Source organism: Salvelinus fontinalis, chromosome 1 (genome assembly GCF_029448725.1).
Source record: "Salvelinus fontinalis isolate EN_2023a chromosome 1, ASM2944872v1, whole genome shotgun sequence".
NCBI classification, from domain to species: domain Eukaryota; kingdom Metazoa; phylum Chordata; class Actinopteri; order Salmoniformes; family Salmonidae; genus Salvelinus; species Salvelinus fontinalis.
The window spans coordinates 32,435,654-32,459,784 of record NC_074665.1 but is presented as its reverse complement, the minus strand read 5'-3'; the positions used below and the strand labels follow the sequence as shown (position 1 = coordinate 32,459,784).

The 24,131-nt window shown below is 41.7% G+C and overlaps 1 protein-coding gene across 1 annotated transcript in view; it reads left to right on the top strand.

Moving 5' to 3' along the window:
* Window positions 1–2,697: 2,697 nt before the first annotated feature.
* LOC129853165 (heparan sulfate glucosamine 3-O-sulfotransferase 1-like) overlaps window positions 2,698–24,131 on the top strand; it is a 65,721-nt gene continuing 44,287 nt past the window's right edge. Inside the window, exon 1 of the mRNA XM_055918912.1 lies at window positions 2,698–3,043. The gene's annotated coding sequence lies outside the window, so the exon portion shown is untranslated. The remainder of the gene's footprint in view (window positions 3,044–24,131) is intronic.

The following is a 24,131-nucleotide window of genomic DNA, read 5'->3' as shown; positions in this document are numbered from 1 at the left end:
TGTGGTGAATGTGTCGTCAAGCTGGAAGTCGCTGTGACACTTGAGGAAAGGACAGCGTAACAGCAGGCGATAGAGTCCAGGCGTGTTTGACTCCCTCTCTTGAAATAGCTTACAGATGTTTTCAAAGGAGACGCGTTCGCTATCAACAGAGAAGGGATAAATCATTCCTTACCATTTCAGCACTTAAATTTATGCTTGATGACTCATTCAACATTTTTCACAGAATCACATTTTGCACAAACACTTGGCTCTAACAACACACACCTGAGATGAATGGAAGACCAAAACATCTGTCACTGCCGGATGTTTTAATAGACGGCACTATGTGACTTATAAAAGAAAGCCACAATAATCATAGGCTACTCTGAATGGAACAGACGCATCACATTAGAGTTGAAATGACTAACACCTTACATACATCTTTCCCATAGTGTAAAATATGTTTATCAGAGATGCAATTCGATCAATGAAGCTCCGGGCATAGGCCTACTAGCCTGCAATGTATACTGTAAAATATCCAATATGCATATTCACTTAATTAAATCGGGATACCAATGACTTCTATCATGGCTTTGGCTAGCCCCTGATCATGACTGTCAGTTCCCTTACGTTACACATAAGAGTCATTGGACGAAGGCGTCTTCTGACGCTTGGTCGGAACATTAACATGCATCACTTGCGGTAAGGTTTTAGAAGCATAAGGACCTTATCTTTCGTATCAGCGAGAAAACAATTAAAACAATTGACAAAACGTTCAATTGATAAACACCTTCATAGGGTTAGGTTTAGAGTTCCCACACGGCCATATCGTCATGTTACAGCACATGTTTACGGGAGACGGATGGAAAACAGAGGGACCACCTGGGCTAATTAGCTATCTGAACCCCTATGTGTAACGGACGTAGACAGCCAGAAACGTGTTGTCACTGAAAAACACTGTCTGCTGCAACTGTGATAAAGCCGGTTAAAACGATGTACAGTAAGTGCGTATTTTGCATTTGTGAAATGATTTACACTGAACAAAAATAGAAAGGCAACATGTAAAGTGTGGGTCTCGTGTTTCATGAGCTAAAATAAACGATCCCAGAAATGTTCCATACGCACAAAAAGCCTATTTCTCTCAAATTGGTTTAGATCCCTGTTAATGAGCATTTCTCCTTTGCCAAGATAATCCATCCACCTGACAGGTGTGGCATATCAAGAAGCTGATTAAACAACATTAAAACATTGGGGACAATAAAAGGCCACTCTAAAATGTGCAGTTTTGTCACACAGCACAATACCACAGATGTCAAAAGTTTTGATGGAGTGTGTAATTCGCATATTGACTGCAGGAATGTCCACCAGAGCAATGACACGCCTCCAATGTCGTTTTAGAGAATTTGGCAGTAACGTCCAACCTGCCTCACAACCGCATACCACGTGTATGGTATCATATAGGCAAGTGGTTTGCTGATGTTAACGTTGTAAACAGAGCGTCCCATGGTGGCAGTGGGGTTTTGGTATGGGCGGGCATAAACTACGGACAACAAACACAATTGCATTTTATCGATGGCAATTTGAATGCAAAGAGGTATTAAGATGTGATTGTCGTGCCATTCATCCGCCGCCATCACCTCATGTTGCAGCATGATAATGCACGGGCCCCATGTCGCAAGGATTTGTACACAATTCCTGGAAGCTGAAAATGTCCCAGTTCTTCCATGGCCTGCGTGCTCACCAGGCATGTCACCCATTGAGCATGTTTGGTATGCTCTGGATGGACGTGTACGACAGTGTGTTCCAGTTCCCGCCTATATCCAGCAACTTCGCACAACCATTGAAGAGGAGCGGGACAACATTCCACAGGCCACAATCAACAGCCTGATCAACTCTATGTGAAGGAGATGTGTCGTGCTTCATGAGGCAAATTGTGGTCACACCAGATACTGACTGGTTTTCTGATCCACACCCCTACCTTTTTTTTAAGGTATCTGTGACCAACAGAAGCATATCTGTATTCTCATTCATGTGAAATCCATAGATTTGGGCCTAATGAATTGATTTCAATTGACTGATTTCCTTATATGAACTGTAACTCAGTCAAATCTTTGAAATGGTTACATGTTGTACTTATATTTTTGTTCAGTATAGATGTTATATGAAAGTAAAGGGCTTTATATTTCTATAACCATGTCGCAATCGAGAATCGATTCACGTTTAGATGCAGTATTTGGCTGTTTTGGCTGCCAGCGCCAGTCTACCTCTGAAAATAACATACTGTAGAAGGTCCTTGGACTTTAAAGAGTAACGGTAAACATTAGGCTCCTTATTAAGAGTACACTTTGGTCGACGCTTTGGCTAGAGTGAAAAATGTAGCCTAAAATCTGTAGATTCCCATTATTAAGTAGCATACAATAATATATGAGTTCACATTCAGAGCTCCTAATAGTAGACTAAATGGTTTACATTTATGAAGATAGAGGAGTGGCTGGTGGAAGGAGCTATAGGAGGACGGGCTCATTGTAATGGCTGGAATGGAGTTAATGGAGTGTATCGAACATATGGAAACGACATGTTTGACTCCATTCCATTATTACATTCCAGCCATTACAATGAGTCCGTCCTCCTATAGCTCACCATACCAGCCTCCTCTGAAACATAGCAACTTTGAATTGGTAGGCTACAACAGCGATTTACCTGGTCACCTGACAAGACTCCTCCTTCCACAGTGCTAGTCAAGGCAGCGCTTGGCACAAATCTTAGCACGTTCCGATAGAGTGTTGTGTTTGTGGCTGCTAAGCAGAGGGGATGTAGTCAAACCAAGCTCTAAGAAAAAAAATCAGGGCTATGTTTGCACCATGTCTGGCTTCAAATCAATTAGTGATGAGAGTGGCTGATGCTCCGGGTGCGCTTCAATGAGAGCGAAAGGGTGACAGACAGTTATATCTTCTAGATTCGACTGCTGGGCTTAAAAGTGCGATCCTTTGGTTCATCTGCGACCGAACTAAAGCCAGACCGATGACTCCCGGAGATTCCATAACTATCACTGACCTCATGCAAGGTAACCAGATTTTTGTCTCCCAGGACGTAGTCTACTTCTCCGTACATTCTAGTCGAATATCTCTCTCTCTTTCTCTTCATTTGCGACGCAGGCTTATTGCTCTGTGATTGCATTCTGAAATAGTATTCTTTCTGGTTTTTGGGTCAGCCAGGAGAAGTTCCAGCTCAATGTATGACCGAGTTTTTGTAAAATATGTAAAGTCATATTCTGGTAATCTACCATTGTTCCTCGTTGGACAATTCGAATGGCTTTCGATCCATTACCAATCTAACGTTCTATTGTAACCAGATAAGTGTTATCTTCTATCATGTTCAAAGATAATAACATGTTTGCACACTTAATATTCCATATTAACATATTAATTACATTAATAGGAAAGCTCTACATCATTTATGCACCTCAACAATTTTATATCCATGCCTAATTCTCTATTTATTTAATCCCAGCCGTTCTGGAGTGCACATTCCCTATGATACAGTGTCACCTTAATTATAGACAGTGTATATTGGCTCCATAGAAATTATTTAATACACGTCGACGTAAACTGAGGCCTTTTTTTCATTTGCGTCTTAAAAAACAATGGAGTTCAACTTTGAAGACCCCAGATCTGATTATGCACTGCCGCTGATTTTTCACTTACATCGATAATGGGGCATTAAGTGGTAAATAGTCATGTCTGTGTCAGCGATTTGAGGCTTGAATCACAGAAATCTTTCAGCAGTTTTTCTGGGGCAGTAGTAATTATCATTCCCCTAGAGGGGGGCCTCTTGGGTTCTCAATTGCAACCTGGGCTCAGGGGTCAACGTAACATATTAAAATTGCATTCATATCCTTCCATTGTTCGATATAGTTATGCTTCGTTTGATATGTATTTATTGTCCTGAAATTCGTGTCATACATTACATGGCCAAAAGTATGGGGACAACTGCTCGTCAAACATCTCATTACAAAAATCATGGGCATTAATATGGAGTTGGTCCCCTCACCCCCTTTGCTCCTATAACAGGAACCACTAAATGTTGGAACATTGCTGCGGGGACTTTCTTCCATTCAGCCACGAGCATTAGTGAGCTCGGGCACTGATGTTGGGCGATTGAACCTGTCTCGCAGTCTGCGTTTCAATTGATACCTAAGGTGTTAGATTGGGTGGAAGTCAGGGCTCTGTGCAGGCCAGTCAAGTTCTTCCACACCGATCTCAACAAACCATTTCTGTTTGGTCCTCACTTTGTGCAGGGGGGCATTGTCATGCTGAAACAGGAAAGGGTCGTCCAGAAACTGTTGCCACAAAATTGGAAGCACAGAATTGTCTAATGTCATTGTATGCTGTAGTGTTATTTCCCGTCACTGGAACTAAGTGGCCTAGCCCAAACTATGAAAAACAGCACCAGACCATTATTCCTCATCCACCAAACTTTACAGTTGGCACTATGCATTCGGGCAGGTAGCGTTCTCCTGACATCCGCCAAACCCAGATTCGTCCAGCCAGATTGTGGAGCGTGATTCATCACTCCAGAGAACCCGTTTCCATTGCTCCAGAGTCCAATGGCGGCGAGCTTTACACCACTCCAGCCGATACTTGGCATTGCGCATGGTAATCTTAGGCTTATGTGCAGCCATGTAGTGCGTGTTACGAATTCCAAATCATAAAATATGTTAAACATTTGCAATAATGTATGATATGTTACGAATTCCAATTTGTTGTAGCTAATGTTAGCTAGGTGGCTATCATTAGCTAAGCTAGGGTTTAGGGTTAGTGGCAGTGTAAGCCGGTCTGTGAAAGTAAGCTGGTCCGGTACGGCATACTGACAAAATAAATAATGGGGGTACGCCATACTGGCTCAAACATGAGCCAACACAATATATTAAACAAAATGCCAAGAAAACTTTATGCTATTACACTATTTGTCATTACTGCATGTTAGTTGCATGAAAAATGAGAGAATGGACTCGAAAACGGGTGGTATACGCTCAAATTATGTGTGGATCGACGAGAACACTGACATTTCTTTACCAGAGATGAGGGGCTGAGACCGACGTGCGTAGACACAGGCTACACTCGCTGAATGTCATTAGACTTTTTGGTGTTTCGTAAACCATTGGCAATTTTAGCATATAAAACTTGGTGGGGCAAACTCACCAAAATGATTTGGATGCATGCCACCGAAGCCACTACACAACACTAAACAATACATTAACTGCACTTATAATAGTGCCGGAGGGGATGGCTGCCGTTTTACAGTCCCGTAACCAATTGTGCTATTGTGTTTTTTCACGTTATTTGTAACTTATTTTGTACGTAATGTTTCTCTCTCTGCAACTGGATCCTGGACTTCCTGATGGGCCACCCCAGGTGGTAAGGGCAGGTACCAATACATCCGCCACGCCACACATCCGCCACACATCACCCACGCTGAGGGGTGCATGCTCTGTACCCTCCTGTACTCCCTGTTCACTCATGACTGCATGGCCAGGCACGACTCCAACACCATCAAGTTTGCCGCTGACACAAGTGTGATCACCAACAGCGATGAGACACCATGTAGGGAGGAGGTCAGAGACCTGGTCATGTGGTGTCAAGACTTCAACCTCTCCCTCAACGTGATCAAGACAAAGGAGATGATTGTGGACTACAGGGAAAGGAGGACTAAGCACACCCCCATTCTCATCGACGGGGCTGTAGTGGAGCAGGTTGAGAGCTTGATGTGGACACCAAGGAACTTCAACAACAAACTATCATGATACAAACTTACTAAGACAGTCGTGAAGAGGGCGTGACAAAGCCTTTTCCCCCTCAGGAGACTAAAAAGATTTTGCATGGGTCCTCAGATCCTCAAAAGGTTCTACAGCTGCACCATCGAGAGCATCCTGACTGGTTGCATCACTGCCTGGTATGGCAACTTCTCGGCCTCCCAACCGCAAGGCACTACAGAGGGTAGTGCTTACCCCAGTAAATCACTGGGGCCAAGCTTCCTGCTATCCAGGACCTCTATATCAGGCAGTATCAAAGGAAGGCCCAAAAAGACTCCAGCCACCCTAGTCAGACTGTTCTCTCTGCTACCGGAGTGCCAAGTCTAGGTCCAAAAGGCTTCTTTACAGCTTCTAGGCATAAGTCTCCTGAACAGCTAATCAAATGGCTACCCAGACTATTTTCATTGCCCCACCCCCCCCCCCACCCTCTTTTACGCCTCTGCTACTCTCTGTTAATTATCTATGCATAGTCACTTTAATAACTCTACCTACATTTGCAAATGACCTCAACTAACTGGTGCCCCCGCACATTGACTATGTTCCGGTACCAGCTGTATATAGCCTGCCTATTGTTATTTTACTTCTGCTCTTTAACTATTTGTTTAGTTTTTACTTTGTTTTTTTCTTAACCAACAATGCAGTTAAGAAAAATAAGTGTTAAGTGCTTGTAGGTAAGCACCTGTTGTATTTGGCGCATGTGACAAATATAATTTGATTTGACTGTAACTGTGACACACGGTGCCCCCAAACTTTTAGGGCCTACATAAAGCTGTCCCAATAGCAGAGCTTTCCTTTCAGCACCATGGAGGGATTCCTTACCAATGCTGACTTCTTGTGGATTTGTTTACAGTAAGTCGATAAGAACCGCGTTCTATTTCAATAATAACGAACACCAAAATATGAGAGAGAGAGAGACTCTGTTATCCCACCATTTTAAGTATTTATTAGGAAAATACAATCATGAGGGTTCACTTTTATATAAACTACTGTTCAAAAGTTTGGGGTCACCTAAAAATTTCCTTGTTTTTGAAAGGAAAGCAAAAAATGTTGTCTCTTAAAATAACATCAAGTTGATCAGAAATACAGTGTAGACATTGTTAATGTTGTAGCTGGAAATGGCAGATTTTTTATGGAATATCTACATAATCATAGAGGCCCATTATCAGCAACCATCACTCCTGTGTTCTAACGGCACGTTGTGTTAGCTAATCCAAGTTTATTATTTTAAAAGGCTATTTGATCATTAGAAAACCCTTTTGCAATTATGTTAGCACAGCTGAAAACTGCTGTCCTGATTAAAGAAGCAATACATCTGTCCTCCTTTAGACTAGTTGAGTATCTGGAGCATCAGCATTTGTGGGTTCGATTACAGACTCGAAATGGCCAGAAACAAAACTTTCTTCTGAAACTATTCTTGTTCGGAGAAATGAAGGCAACTCCATGCGAGAAATTGCCAAGAAACTGAAGATCTCGTACAACGCTGTGTACTACTCCCTTCACAGAACAGCGCAAACTGGCTCTAAGCAGAATAGAAAGAGTAGTGGGAGGCCCCGGTGCACAACTGAGCAAGAGGACAAGTACATAGATTGTCTAGTTTGAGAAAGACACCTCACAAGTCCTCAACTGGCAGCTTCATTAAATGCAAAACATCAGTCTCAACGTCAACAGTGAAGCAGCGACTCCGGGATGCTGGCCTTCTAGGCAGAGTTCCTCTGTCCAGTGTCTGTGTTCTTTTGACCATCTTAATATTTTCTTCTTATTGGCCAGTCTGAAATATGGCTTTTTCTTTTCAACTCTGCATAGGCCAGCATCCCGGAGTCGCCTCTTCACTGTTGACGTTGAGACGAGTGTATTGCGGGTACTATTTAATGATGCTGCCAGACAGCGCATTGCGCAAACAAACAACCCTCGCTATATTAACTGGAATTACATGGGTCTATTAACTTTTTGTCGACAACAAATAGTCTCTTCCCATTCAAATGTCTCTGGCAATCATATTTACAGAACAACATTAAATAACATTATATAGTATCTCCTCCTCCCAACAACAAAATCATTCCAAGATTGTGTCAAATGATGAGTAAGATACTGAGATACCTACAGTAGTATATAAGCAATAGACCTAGAACAATTGATGTACAAACTATGGCATAAGGGAATGATGAGCGGATAAGAGGCAATCCGTCATTTCGATTTAAGACATTAATGAGGGAGCTAAAATGGACTTAGTCAATATAACTGTTAGTTCAGCACCTTTGAAATATACAGTGGCAGAATTCAGAACATGGGCCGTCTTACAGTATTCTCCCTGTACACCAAGTCAGGACCATAGGATAAATAAAGGGGACATATAAGCAGACAAAGAGAGCTTATACAATATTCAATGATGTCATTTCTATATAACAGGCTATAGGCTACACGTGCACCACCAAGTCAGAACAGTAGGCTAAGTTATGAGGGGGAAAGGGACCAACTTAGTAGCCCATGTGTCTTACCCTAATAACAGCTTACTTCACAACATACACATAGTATTACTTTCTTAGCTACAGTATACATATGCCAGGGAGATATTACATAATTTATGCAGCAGCATACTAGACATTCTTGGACTCACCTTGTTGTGCTGTGCTCAATTGGACAGGAATGTGGTGCGGCAGTCCTTGTGTGCAAATTTTGTCATCAGGGGGCCTCCCGAGTGGTGCAGTGGTCTAAGTGACTGCAGTGCTAGCTGTGCAACTAGAGATCCTGGTTCGAGCCTGCCGCGACTAAGACTCATGGGGCGGTGCACAATTGGCCCCTCGTCCTCAAGGGTTAGGGGAGGGTTTGGCCAGCAGGGATGTTCTTGTCCCATCGTGCACTCCTGTGATTGGCCTGGCGCAACGCACACTGACACGGTCGCCAGGTGTAGGGTGTTTCCTCTGACACAATGGTGCAACACGCTTCCGGGTTAAGCGGGCATTGTGGCTGGATAGTGTTTTGGAGGACGGACGGCTCTCAGCCTTCGCCTCTCCCGAGTCCGTACGGGAGATGCAGCGATGGGACAAGACTGCAACTACCAATTGGCTACCACAAAAATTGGGGAGAAAAATGGGTAAAAAAAAATACTATTTGGTTATCAGAATCTGGAATTCTCTGGATTTATGGTGCTTTCAAGACAACTGGGAACTTGGGAAAAAACAAGGTTGAATCATGACGTCAGTGATCTTCAGGTCGGAGCTATAGAAAGAGGTCCGAGTTCCTAACTTGGAATTTCGAGTTGGATGACCGTTCAAAACTTACTTCCCCATTCGGAGCTTGTTTTTTCCCCCCACAGAGTTCCCAGTTGTCTTTAACTCACTGAAGTCTGAGATTACCCAGTTTCCAGTTGTATTGAACACTGCAGAAATCTTACTTGATTGACAGCATGGCCAGTATATTCAACCTTTTCTGGCCCAGGGTGACTGTGTGAGAGCGAATGTTTATCCTTTTAAGCTTGGAAAAGAGACCTTTTCAGAGATGTTTTAAATCCTCAACCCCAGACTTCACACCCTGTACACCGAATAGCAGGCAGTGGAAGCAAAATAGTGATTGCTTTGCAACGCTTGCAGTTAGCCACTGATTCCTTCCATACTACTCATTGTTGAATTTGCGATTTCCAACTTGTTGTGTAATGTTAATGTCCAATCGCCGATGAGCACCGATACTGTTTTATCTATAATTTCTCTTCATATGACAAGGATTGAAAAGGATTTGCCAGTAGATTGTCTAGCTTGATAGCTAAGATTTTGAAAGTATGTTGACATGATCAGTACAATCAAAGCTACGGTAGATATAACGTGATTTGACATCATTTATCTGTGGTCAATGACCTTGAACCTTATTGGATGGGCACTTCTAATGTAAATCTATGGCAGCACCCAAGGGAGCTTGAACTTGCCTAGCTCTCCCTGTAGATTATGCGGTGACATAGTGTCCCCATGAGTGACGGAACACTGTTTTTACATTGTTTGCAAACTGATATGTGACTGGAATTAATGCCAAAATAACATGCAAAACAGGCAACAACAAAATAATTACGTGTCGCCACCGTTCGTAACAGATGTATCTTTACATTAATCAAATGGCAGGTGCACAGTGCATTATTTGGATGCTGGAATTATTTTCTGAATTGACGAACGTCCAAAATCTTTTTTGCCTACTACTTAAAACTGTGTACTAATCGTACTACACACTACAGTTGAAGTCGGAAGTTTACATACACTTAGGTTGGAGTCATTAAAACTCTTTTTTTTCAACCACGCCACAAATTTCTTGTTAACAAAATATAGTTTTGGCAAGACGGTTAGGACATCTACTTTGTGCATGACACAAGCATGACACAAGACTATCAGAAGATTCTAACTGATACCTGTGGATGTATTTCAAGGTCTACCTTCAAACTCAGTGCCTCTTTGCTTGACATCATGGGAAAATCAAAGGAAATCAGCCAAGACCTCAGAAAAAAAATTGTAGGCATCCACAAGTCTTGTTTATCCTTGGGAGCAATTTCCAAACGCCTGAAGGTACCACGTTCATCTGTACAAACAATACTAGGCAAGTATAAACACCATGGGACCACGCAGCCTTCATACCACTCAGAAAGGAGATGCGTTCTGTCTCCTAGAGATGAACATACTTTGGTGTGAAAAGTGCAAATCAATCCCAGAACAACAGCAAAGGACTTTGTGTAGATACTGGAGGAAACAGGTACAAAAGTATCTATATCCACAGTAAAACGAGTTCTATATCAACATAACCTGAAAGGCCGGTCAGCAAGGAAGAAGGCACTGCTCCAAAACCGGCATAATAAAGCCAGACTACGGTTTGCTTATGTGAATTGTACTTTTTGGAGAAATGTCCTCTGGTCTGATGAAACAAAATTAGAACTGTTTGGCCATAATGACAATCGTTATGTTTTGAGGAAAAAGGGGGATGCTTGCAAGCCGAGGAACACCATCCCAACCGTGAAGCACGGGGGTGCCAGCATCATGCTGTGGGGGTGCTTTGCTGCAGGAGGGACTGGTGTATTTCACAAAATAGATGTCATCATCGTGGTGATCCTAACTGAAGTTAAACAGGGACTTTTTACTAGGATTAAGTGTCAGGAACTGTGAAACTGAGTTTAAATGTATTTGGCTAAGGTGTATGTAAACTTCCGACTTCAACTGTATGTAGAAACCTGCTTCTCCAATAGAAATCCGCGATCACACTTGTAAGCGATGTCATGCGCAGAAACAAAACGCATCAGGTCTAACCGTCGTCTCGTGCCGAACTGAGCATGTGTAGGCCATCAAATCAAATGCAGTCCTTCGATATGAAGTTGTTTTTGACAAAAATGACTGTCACAAGGTTGGAGTAAGTAACATGTTCAGCTACTTAAAACATTGGCTCGAATCTAGGTTGTGCCTTTAGATTTAGGGAAAATGTAACTACTAATTTGTTTACTTCTCTCATTGACTTTTTATACCCCACTCCCTGGTCTGGTATGCGGAGTCTGATTTATAGGCATTCTCGGGAAGTCTCGTAATGTTGGGTCTCTGGGTTTCGATACTCTCTCTGACGATTCTCTTCCTCAATAGTGTGCAGCGAATTCTACTAAATGGAAAGACGAAATGAGTATGACATCCTGGAATGTAAAGCCCCATGCAGTGTTTTCAATTGTATTTTTTAAATCATCACTGTATGTCTAAACACTTTATTTCATGTTCATGTTGACGTTCACTGAGCCTGCTTTTGTCATTGAAATGCTCAGTCTCATCGTGTGGGCATGTTGATGCAAATGTTTGTATTTACATACACGGCCCTGATTGCTGGATAGGATTGTCTGGACTCTAGAGCCTCTTCCATTTTTTTTTTTTTTTTTTTTTTTTTTTTTACTGGATCATGTTCGGGTGGAGGAGAGGCAGGTTTGCTGAAAGACAAATTCCAGAAATATAGGTTAGAGAAAACAACAACATTTATTAATTCGTATCCTATAGCTTGTTGTTGACTGTTCATGCAGCACAAGTGTCACGCCCTGGCCTTTTTTATCTTTGTTTTCTGTAATAGTTTGGTTAGGTCAGGGTGTGACAGGGGGGATGTTTGTGTGTTTTTGTCTCGTCTTGGGTGGTTTTATGGTATAGGGGGTTTAGGTAGAGTAGATGGGTTTGAGTGTAGGTGTCTAGGTATGTCTATGGTTGCCTGAATGGTTCTCAGAGACAGCTGTCATTCATTGTCTCTGATTGGGAGCCATATTTAAGGCAGCCATAGGCAGTAGGCTTTTGTGGGTAGTTGTCTATGTTGCAAGTTAGCACTTAGTCTTTTATAGCTTCACGTTCGTCTGTTTGTTGTTTTGTTTTCGTCTTCCAATAAAAGAAGATGTATTTTTCACACGCAGCGCCTTGGTCTCCTCACTACGACGATCGTGACAACAAGTCAGATTGAAAGGTAATATATTTTAACTTAAATGACAAATCTTTACTACTACACCTATAGAGATCCTATGTAAATTAATAGGAATTCTATATGTAATTCTATGATTAGGCCCATAAAATGTTTTCATGCAAGTGTGTGCACACATAGAAGGTACCATACCCAGAAGAATTCTACTTTCACCCCTGGTTAGAGGTTAGGTTTAGGGTTAAGGTTGGGTTAGGGAAAGAGTTAAACCTCTACAGGATCGTTGTCCCCCCCCCCCCCCCCCACGGGATGTTTGAGCTAATGTGATTAGCATGAGGTTGTAAGTACAACAAAAAAAAAATCACAGGACATAGACATATCATATATGGACAGGAAGCTTAAATTCTTGTTAATTTCACTGCACTGTCCAATTTACAGTAGCTATTACAGTGAAATAATGCCGTGCTATTGTTTGTGGAGAGCACAATTATGAACTTAAATGTATTAATAAACCAATTATGCATATTTGGGCAGTCTTGATACAACATTTTGAACAGATATGCAATGGTTCATTAGATCAGTCTAAAACGTTGCACATACACTGCTGTCATCTAGTGGCCCAAATTGAAATTGCGCCTGGGCTGTAATAATACATTATGGCCTTTCTCTTGCATTTCAAAGATGGTACACAAACATTTTTTTTCTTTGTATTATTTTTTACCAGATCTAATTTATATTCTCCTACATTCATTTCACATTTCCAAACTTCAAAGTGTTTCCTTTCAAATGGTATCAAGAATATGCATGTTCTGCTACAGGCAGTTAGATTTAGGTATGTCATTTTAGGCAAAAATTTAATGATGCTCCCAACGAACAGTTCTTATGCTGACGTTGCTTCCAGAGGCAGTTGTAACTGTGAGTGTTGCAACCGAAGACAGACTATTTTAACGCGCTATGAGCTTCAGCACTCGGCTGACTTGTTGGAAAGATGGCATCCTTTGACGATGCCACATTGAAAGTCACGGAGCCCTTCGGTAAAGCCATTCTACTGCCAATGTTTGTCTTTGGAGATTGCATGGCTGTGTGCGCGATTTTATACACCTTTCAGGAACAGGTGAGGCTGAAATAGCCAAATCCACTAATTTGAAGCTGTGTCCACATACTTTTGTATATATAATGTACATGGGTTTTTGATAACAGAATTTGAAGGCGCAAGGTTTATTAAAACCTTAGAAGGCAGAAAATGATCATAAACTACATTTAAGTGTTGATATTAGTTGGCAGGGGTCTTTAACATTATTGTGTTTATGTATTTTTAACACCTTTAAAAATACAGATATTTTCTAAGATCCTTTTTACATCTGTTTGAAAAGAAATCAAAGCCTTTGCTTATTCCTTTTTTTTGGGATGGAAAATGGTTGAAAAATGTGTATATATATGCCTTAATTTCTGAAAATATGGACTCTTAGCTTTCATTTGATACCCAATTTGACATGCTCCTATTAACTTCACATGTTGGTCCTCATGGGTCCTTTTACGTGGAAATTACCATACTTTAGATCTAGTGAAATGGAATACAGTAACATGGAATACAGTAACATGGAAAACACTCAAACCCTGAGATTAATTTAGTACACCAGAGATGCCTTCACTCTCAATATCCCCCTCTCTGCATTGCTGGTTATTTGGTAGGAGTATTTTCTCCAATGACCTATTTTGGCATTGCTCGCTTGTGCATTATCCAAGTCTCTGTAGACTGCATTTGGCCAACCATGTGTTAATGTGACATCCTGACACAGTGGGCTTTAGGCTGTCCCTCGTGTGTTGTAGGCCAGATCACAGTAACATACTGTTGGTAATAACTGAATTCCAAATAGACCCTAGCCCATCCGATTTGGAATTCAGCATCTGAATCAGTCGCCCTCCAGCTATTCACCCCACTTACCATTCCCTCTGCCTACCCTGTCCTTGGCTACTATAGAAAAAAGGAACGCAAACAAATAAACGTGACAACAATGATTCAACAATGAACCATTCGTGGTAAATCAGTGAAGTATGAAGATAATGATCTGAGCCTTCCCCCTACGGCCCCGTCGACCCTCCATCCTGAGTGATTGTCCATGTGGCGAAGCCTTGTCTTCTCTGACCTGCTAGAGTTTCAGGGAGCTACTAACAATCCTCTCATAGTAGTTATATATTACAATACCTTGTGTGTTATAAATGGTCAATGGCAATGGACACTGCCTTTTTAAGTTATACAGGACTGGATTGCAGTTTCGTATCATCTGGCTGAAGCTTTGGATCTTAATGAAGACTTTCTTTCATCAAAACAGAACTGTGTATTTTACCTTTCCAAAATAAAGCCGCATTAAAATGTGTCTACACCAGGGATGAGCAACTGGCAGCAAGCTCCCTTTTGTATGCCCGTGGATCAATATTTTTTTGTATACATTACCAGTCAAAAGATTTAGAACACCTTCTCAATCAAGGGTTTTTCTTTATTTTTATTATTTTCAACATCATAGAATAATAGTGAAGACATCAAAACTATGAAATAACACATGGAATCATGTAGTAACCAAAAAAGTTAGACTTATATATATATATATATATATATATATATATATATATATAATTTTATTTTTCAAATAGCAACCCTTTGCCTTGACAGCTTTGCACACTCTTGGCATTCTCTCAACCAGCTTCACTTGGAATGCTTTTCCAACAGTCTTAAAGGAGTTCTCAAATATGCCAAGCACTTATTCGCTGCTTTTCTTTCAATCTTCAGTCCGACTCATCCCAAACCATCTCAATTTTGCGACCTGCGTCCAGGACAGTGGAGACAGGTGGTACAAGGGGACACCAGCTTCCTGGACCCAAGAAACATGTCAGACGTCTATAGCAACTCTGGTTGCCCTAGACATATGCAACAACCTCGGTCTACTTTCTCACACCAGCTGGACGAGTGTCTTTTCAGGATGTTGCTATCACGTGTGGCACACTACAGTAAATGTTTAAATGTTGGAGTGTGGTTTGGAAAGCATGTGCGCACATATGTTCTCTTCCTCTGGTTGATGACTGTTTTATATGTCATGTGAGCTACACACTTGCTTTTGCTGTTTTTCTTATTCACACTTTACAAATCACAAGACTACCATAATTACAGTCACACCAAAGGATTCTCAACTGTCTTCCTCTTTCAGCCACTGGAGCTGGGTCTAGGAGATGGGGCGGAGGTTGAAGTTGCAGGGCAGAGAGCAAGGGTGCGCCTGGCCGGTGCGTTGGTGAGAAGGGCTTGGGTGTTGGGGAGAGGGGCGGGGAGGTGATGAACCAGGCCGGGGAAAATAATGAACCACCAGTAGACAGGCACTCGCCGCTCAGCTCTGTCTCTGAGCTGTCCAAAAACACAACCAACCCCCCCTCCACCTACAGATGGCGAATACATTGCAAGCAATCTTACACCATATGCATGGGCTCCTTTTAAGTTAAAATGCTTACTCAAAATAACTGATTCCGTAAACATCGCAATCTAATTAGCACACATCACAGGAGGTTGGTGTCACCTTAATTGGGGCTTGTGTTATATGGGTTTCCGTGCCCATACAGCGGCACACAAGCCTAAGAATACCATGTGCGATGCCAAGTGTCGGCTGGAGTGGTGTGAAGCTCGCCACCATTGGACTCTGGAGCAGTGGAAATACAATCCGACAGACAAAACTGAGTTTGGTGGATGCCAGGAGAACGCTACCTGCCCAAATGCATAGTGCCACCTGTAAAGTTTGGTGGAGGAGGAATAATGGCCATGGGCTGTTTTTCATGGTTCGGTCTAGGCCCCTTAGTCCCAGTGACGGGAAATATTAACGCTACAGCATACAATGACATTCTGTGCTTCCAACTTTTGTGGCAACTGTTTGGGGAAGGCCCTTTCCTGTTTCAACACGACAATGCCCCTGTGCACAAAGTGAGGTCCATACAGAAATGGTTTGTGGAGATCGGTGTGGAAGAACTTGACTGAAACTAGAGTTTTATACATGGGATGGCCAGGGGGTGGTCATGGCTACTTCAGGGGGTCCATAGACCATGACAGAAAATTGGTGTGTTAACCCTAACCTGGCATCTGAGGAGCATGAATGAATCCTATGATGGCAGTGATAATTCGCTTAACCCAGAGTTCTTCAATGTGGCAGATGGTGTGGTCCAAAAGGGTCACTTCACTAGAATTCTTTAACGTACTAGTTAGTGTCTCTATCTTCGAACTGCAGCTCAATTTCTCTCTCACATACTGGAGAGACTTGGGTCACTCTGTTTTCATGAATATATAATCTGGGTCTTTTAGTGTTGACCATCCAAAATATTTTCAGAAAATAAAGCTCAAGCATTAAGGAGATAAGATCGCATTTGTGTGTTACATGAATTGCATAGTTTATTTACAAAAAAAGTAAATTGACAATTTGACATACCAGGTATCAAGCAAAAATGGACTTTGTAATATTGATTGACACCAATTATTTTAAAAACTTATATGTGTGTGTGTTAACTAATAGCAAAGAAAAGTTTGAATTGGCCTAATCAAGACCAAATTAAATCTGTGTGACATGTTACCCTTTTGGATTTATCATTTTAGAATGTCAGTGTACTAGCTAGTACACAGTGCAGGTTAGGTGCCAAATTATCCTAGGTAGATTTAAAACAGCATAATTCTGCGGTTCTGGTGAGAACTGGCAAAATGTTTCACAACCTCATCCATGTTGAGGGAGTGTGCACTCCTGGACTCAACACTGATAATTCCGAGGTGACTTAACCTGTCATCGACCATTGTTCTAAGGTGGGTTTTAAAGCTGATAAGTTTCTCTCGCAAGAAGCACTGCTGACTGGTGTAACAACAAATCTTACAAAGTCGAAATAGCTCATGGAAGACCTCCTTTATAAGGTTCTAGAAACACAACAAAGTCAAGGAGAGTAGACGGTCTGTCCCTTTCCACTTTTCTTTCTCCAATCAAGAAGCCGCTTGGTTTGATGAACCTCATGTTTTGAGGTCCTCAATCTGACTCAAAGGTCTGAGCGAAGGCAAACAGAGGATCCTCATTCAAGAATGTTGTACTCTTTGGGTTGAGAGACTGGACCCCTTGCGTTCTCGCCGTCCTTCTTTGAAAAATGCCTCTGCAGCTCAGCTGTGAGACTGTCAAGCACCTGATGATAACAGAGCTCTTTGGAAGCTCTCGCCATCACTTTGGTCACCATTTTTCTGTCCTACAGTGCTTATCAATGAGTCGTGTAATCTTAAACTTTGTTTAGGGTATATTTTACACGCTGTTTGCAGAGCACTGCAAAATAAGTGTACAATCTCTTCCTCTTTCCATAGTTATCCAAAGTAACACTCACTTCTGTAGTTCTGTAATGTGTCTGTAAGGGCACCTACTAGATCCACAGTCCTTGCTAGGTCAAGAGAGCTTGATTGGAGCATGTCAGAAACACATTTGCCATCACCAAGCACTTTACAAAAGGTAACCAAAAGCCCTAAGATTTACATTTCGATCTGAGAAAGAACACCCCTGGCCTCCACTGATCTATCACCACTATTTAAGTGTGATATCCTGTAGCACTCTGAGAACTGCTGGAAGCATGTCCCTCAGATTACGGCATGCCATGTACAGTTGAAGTCGGAAGTTTACATATACACCTTAGCCAAATACATTTAAACTCAGTTTTTCACAATTCCAGACATTTATTCCAAGTAGAAATTCCCTGTTTTATGTCAGTTAGGATCACCACTTTTTATTTTAAGAATGTGAATTGTCAGAATAATAGTAAGATTTATTTCAGCTTTTATTTCTTTCATCACATTCCCAGTGGGTCAGAAGTTTACATACACTAAATTAGTATCTGGCAGCATTGCTTTTAAATTGTTTAACTTGGGTCAAACGTTTCAGGTAGCCTTCCACAAGCTTCCCACAATAAGTTGTGTGAATTCTGGCCCATTCCTCCTGACAGAGCTGGTGTACCTGAGTCAGGTTTGTAGGCCTCCTTCCTCACACATGGTTTTTCAGTTCTGCCCACATATATTCTATAGGTTTGAGGTTAGGGCTTTGTGATGGCCACTCCAATACCTTGACTTTGTTGTGCTTAAGCCATTTTGCCACAACTTTGGAAGTATGCTTGGGGTCATTGTCCATTTGGAAGACCCATATGTGACCAATCTTTAACTTCCTGACTGATGTCTTGACGTTGCTTCAATATATCCACATAATTTTCCTACCTCATGATGCCATCTATTTCGTGAAGTGCACCAGTCCCTCCTGCAGCAAAGCACCCCCACAACATGCTGCCACCTCCGTGCTTGACGGTTGAGATGGTGTTCTTTAGCTTGCAAGCCTCCCCCTTTTTCCTCCAAACATAACGATGGTCATTATGGCCAAACGGTTCTATTTAAGTTTCATCAGACCGGAGGACATTTCTCCAAAAAGTACGATTTTTGTCCCCATGTACAGTTGCAAACCGTAGTCTGGCTTTTTTATGGCGGTTTTAAAGAAGTGCCTTCTTTCTTGCTGAGCGGCCTTTCAGGTTATGTCGATATAGGACTCGTTTTACTGTGGATATAGATACTTTTGTACCTGTGTCCTCCAGCATCTTCACAAGGTCCTCTGCTGTTGTTCTGGGATTGATTTGCACTTTTTGCAACAAAGTACTGTCATCTCTAGGAGACAGAATGCTTCTCCTTCCTGAGCCGTATGACGGCTGCGCGGTCCCGTGGTGTTTACTCTTGCGTACTATTATTTGTACAGATGAGCGTGGTACCTTCAGGCATTTGGAATTTGCTCCCAAGGATGAACCAGACTTGTGGAGGTCTATAATTTTCTTTTCTGAGGTCTTGGCTGATTTCTGTTGATTTTCCCATGATGTCAAGCAAAGAGACACTGAGTTTGAAGGTAGGCGTTGAAATACATCCACAGGTGTACCTCCAATTGACTCAAATTATGTCAATTAGCCTATCGGAAGCTTATAAAGCCATTACATTTTCTAGAATTTTCCAAGCTGTTTAAAAGCACAATCAACTTAGTGTATGTAAACTTATGACCCACTGGAATTGTGATACAGTGAAATAATCTTTAAGCAATTGTTGGAAAAATTGCGTGTCATGCATAAAGTAGATGTCCTAACCGACTAGCCAAAACTATAGTTTGTTAACAAGAAATTCGTGGAGTGGTTGAAAAACGAGTTTGAATGATTCCAGTGTATGTAAACTTCCGATTTCAACTGTATCTACATGCCTCCCCCCCGTTACATGCATAAGTCTCGTAGTTTCCTGGGCTGCTGCTGTGGATACAGCTCTTTTTGAACTGCAAGCCACTTGATGAACGTACGAGCCAGATACAAAGTTTTATAAAGCTTCTGCAGGAGAGCAATAGGGCTTCTGCAGGAGAGCTAAAAAGTTACCAGCCTCAGGCACTGATTTTACAGCATCGACAAGAATCAAATTCAAACTATGTGCATTACAGTGCACATAAAATGCAAATCTTGCGCTGTTTTAATCCGTGCAGACACACCAGAATGCTTTCTGCTCATGACGGATGCACCGTCATAGCCTTTCCCAACAAGGTTATCTCACTAGTCCAGTCCATGTTTTGAAGGCAATCAATTATCATTTTTGTGAGACCTGCTGCATCTAAGCTTTCAGCTGAATGAAAGTGTAATAAGCTTTTGCGGATGGCCCCATTTGTAATGGTACCTCAACTAAAGACATTTTCTTTAAATCTTTGGTTTTATCTGCAATTACACTAAAAACGTCACTTTCTTCGCTCATTTCACTTTGTACCATCTCAGCAAAGCCCACAAGAACTTTGTTCTGGAATTGGTGGCTTGTGTACTTACAGTGCCTTGCAAAAGTATTCATCCCCCTTGGCTTTTTTCCTATTTTGTTGCATTACAAACTAATTTATATAGATTTTTATTTTGATTTAATGTAATGGACATACACAAAGTAGTTATAATTGGTGAAGTGAAATGGTGGCTGCATATGTATTCACCATCTTAGCTATGAGGCTCCTAAATTAAGATTTGGAGCAAGCAATTACCTTCAGAAGTCACATAATTATTTAGATTGCACACAGGTGGACTTTATTTAATTGTCACATGATCTCTGTGTGTGTATGTTTGTATTTATGTATATACATACTTATACATATATACATACTTATACATATATACTCTGCTCAAAAAAATAAAGGGAACACTTAAACAACACAATGTAACTCCAAGTCAATCACACTTCTGTGAAATCAAACTGTCAACTTAGGAAGCAACACTGATTATCAAAAACTTTCACATGCTGTTGTGTAAATGGAATAGACAAAAGGTGGAAATTATAGGCAATTAGCAAGACACCCCCAATAAAGGAGTGGTTCTGCAGGTGGTGACCACAGACCACTTCTCAGTCCCTATGCTTCCTGGCTGATGTTTTGGTCACTTTTGAATGCTGGCGGTGCTCTCACTCTAGTGGTAGCATGAGACGGAGTCTACAACCCACACAAGTGGCTCAGGTAGTGCAGCTCATCCAGGATGGCACATCAATGCGAGCTGTGGCAAGAAGGTTTGCTGTGTCTGTCAGCGTAGTGACCAGAGCATGGAGGCGCTACCAGGAGACAGGCCAGTACATCAGGAGACGGGGAGGAGGCCGTAGGAGGGCAACAACCCAGCAGCAGGACCGCTACCTCCGCCTTTGTGCAAGGAGGAGCAGGAGGAGCACTGCCAGAGCCCTACAAAATGACCTCCAGCAGGCCACAAATGTGCATGTGTCTGCTCAAACGGTCAGAAACAGACTCCTTGAGAGTGGTATGAGGGCCCGACGTCCACAAGTGGGGGTTGTGCTTACAGCCCAACACCTTGCAGGACGTTTGGCATTTGCCAGAGAACACCAAGATTGGCAAATTCGCCACTGGCGCCCTGTGCTCTTCACCGATGAAAGCAGGTTCACACTGAGCACATGTGACAGACGTGACAGAGTCTGCAGACGCCGTGGAGAACGTTCTGCTGCCTGCAACATCCTCGAGCATGACCGGTTTGGCGGTGGGTCAGTTATGGTGTGGGGTGGTATTTCTTTGGGGGGCCGCACAGCCCTCCATGTGCTCGGATTTAACAAGTGACATCAATAAGGGAGAATAGCTTTCACCTGGTTAGTCTGTCATGGAAAAAGCAGGTTTTCTTAATGTTTTGGATACTCAGTGTATATTAATATACAATAACAAAGGATAAAAACATATTTAGAAACTGCTATAACAATCCAATGACTAAAAGGACATACAAATGGCTACAACTTAGTCAGCTGACAGGAAAAATGTGGCTAACAATAGTCATAAAAACAAGTGCATAAAATGCTGTGTAATGATGAAAATATTACTAAAACATTGACAATTTTGTCAGCAAACATAAGGAAGCAAGTTTGAATAATAATGTTTGAAAACCGGGGATTCTCTGCACAGCCACAGGTGGCAAGCTGAACTTGGGAGTTAGAATAATTAACACTATGAGCTCGTGCTAGCTGTGACGTCTTCAATCAATTTAAGGGACAGGCTTTCTTAGGTGAATAAAACAGAAATTAATATTGAACGGTTTCTGATAAAGTTTTAATTGTTTTATTGTACTGGAACTGTAACGGTGGTCCTCCTCCTCTTCAACCGAAAAGGAAGAGTAGTGATGGAACCAAGGCGCAGCGGGTTGTGAACACACAATTTATTTAAAGACAAGACGAAAAAACACGAACTTCACTATAACTAACAAAACAACAAACGGAGTAGACAGACCTGGACGACGAACTTACATAAACACGAAGAACGCACAAACAGGGAAAATAGACTACACAAAATGACGATGAACAAAACAAACCGAACAGTCCCATATGGTGCGACAAACACTGACACAGGAGACAACCACCCACCACGAACACTGTGAAACAACCTACCTAAATATGACTCTCAATTAGAGGAAAACACCAAACACCTGCCTCTAAGAGCCATACCAGGCAACCCTTAAACCAACATAGAAACAGAAAACATAGAATGCCCACACAAACTCACGTCCTGACCAACTAACACATACAACAAACTAACAGAAATAGGTCAGGAACGTGACAGGAACTAATGATCACAAACTATAATTTAATGGTTTCAAATTGGGGTGACAAAATCCTACAAAACGGATTACAATCGGATTACTTATGATTTCCAATAGGGGGGATAAAAGTAGTCCAAAAGGATTCTGATAAAAGTGACACAAAGTCCTATAGGACTATGAGAATCCTATATGATTACTTTTGATTTCCAATAGGAAAAAAGTATTCTAATAGGATTCTGTAGAGATTACACAAAATCCTATAGAATTGTATAGGATTCTCACAATCCTATTGGAAAAATTGCTAATCCTATTAGGAGTTTTTGACTAGGGTAATGTCAATCCACGTAGGCAAAAAGGACAATGTTGGAGTTTAATACCAGAAGAGAAAAGCAGTGAAAGGTCAGTTGAAAATAAAGAGAATGGAGGGCCAGAAAAGTAATGTTTGGGAAAGATTTGGTGAAGTGATAAGAGGATGATAGCAGGCTATAGGCTACGAAGTGCATGCTCGGCGAAGCACAGGGCAAAGTTATATTTCTAAGATGGCTGCTGGGATGGGGTAAATAAAACTAGGCTGTACTACACACGGCAATGAATATTCCAATCCTGAGCCTCGGCCTGCTTTGCTCTTGCAGATCAAATAAGTTTTTGTTTGCTGCCTAACCAATGGCTGTGCTGTGTAGGCCTACTGTGGGAGTTCAGGTGGAGTCCGTCTTCTTCCAAAAATAATTGTTGATTTACGCCTTGTACAGAAAATGCTGACATCTTGCGTGCAGACCAGTGGCTTGTATTCATGGATGCCAAGCTTCCCAAAAAAAACACAATTTTCCTTAAATTCGCAAGAGGCTGAATGTATCTCACAGGAGAAAGCATCCAAGCGAGCGAAACGGCGCCCCCTTTCTCTGTGTAGGCCATCCTATCTGATGCTGTCTGGTACAAACGAGTCTGACATTTTTGCCACCCCTAACATTGAAGGCAACGGAAGCCATCTGGCCTGCCTTGACGATAAAAAAAAAGTAATAAACATTAGCCAATCAGCGTTGAGCTAAAGTGAGCGGTCCTTGCGCACCAAAAAAAAGTGTCAAGGGAAGCTGTCTTGGATTTGGCGTCACTCCTATCAAATCCCATTGAGAGTATACGTCATTGACAGACACGTGAATTGTTACATCTCGTTGTGTTGTCCTCCGGTGGTTAGCTAGCTAAAATTGTGTGTGTGTGTGGGAGGGGCTTGGCTTCCCCACGCACCGCTACTGGCGCAGACTAACCTATGTTCAGTTTGAAAAGGGCCACACAAAGATGAGAAGGAGGACCGGAGGTCAACTTTCTTAGCTTGCTACTACTATTATTGATTATATTAAAAACATTATGTTTCTTGCCCATGATGTATTTGAGTTATTGGGCTTACTTTAAGCCAGATTTTAGTAACTCACATTGTGCCGTATGTGCTGCCTTAAGTTTCAGCAACACAATCAATTGGAAATGGACAGCTGATGGTGCTGATAGGCATAATTCATTTAAACCGTCTTCCTTTTTATTAGACTTTACTAACAACGAGGGCTTTGTTGGAGCCTATTTCTTCCTATTTAAGAAATAAGAGTTTTGACATACAAAATTAGGCTATTGGCTGCTATATCCTTAAACGTGTCGGTCAATTCCACTACCCACCATAGCCTACCGCTCTGTCAGTAAATGGTTAAGTTGAAACCAAGACTCCAATTGAGCAACATGGTCTCAGAACATTTAGAATTATTCTGTACTTAAATCTGAGACACTCTTTTTAGTATGTTTCGTATGGTATGTATTAATTTGTGGGTGTCATCACCCATTTCATATATGTTAC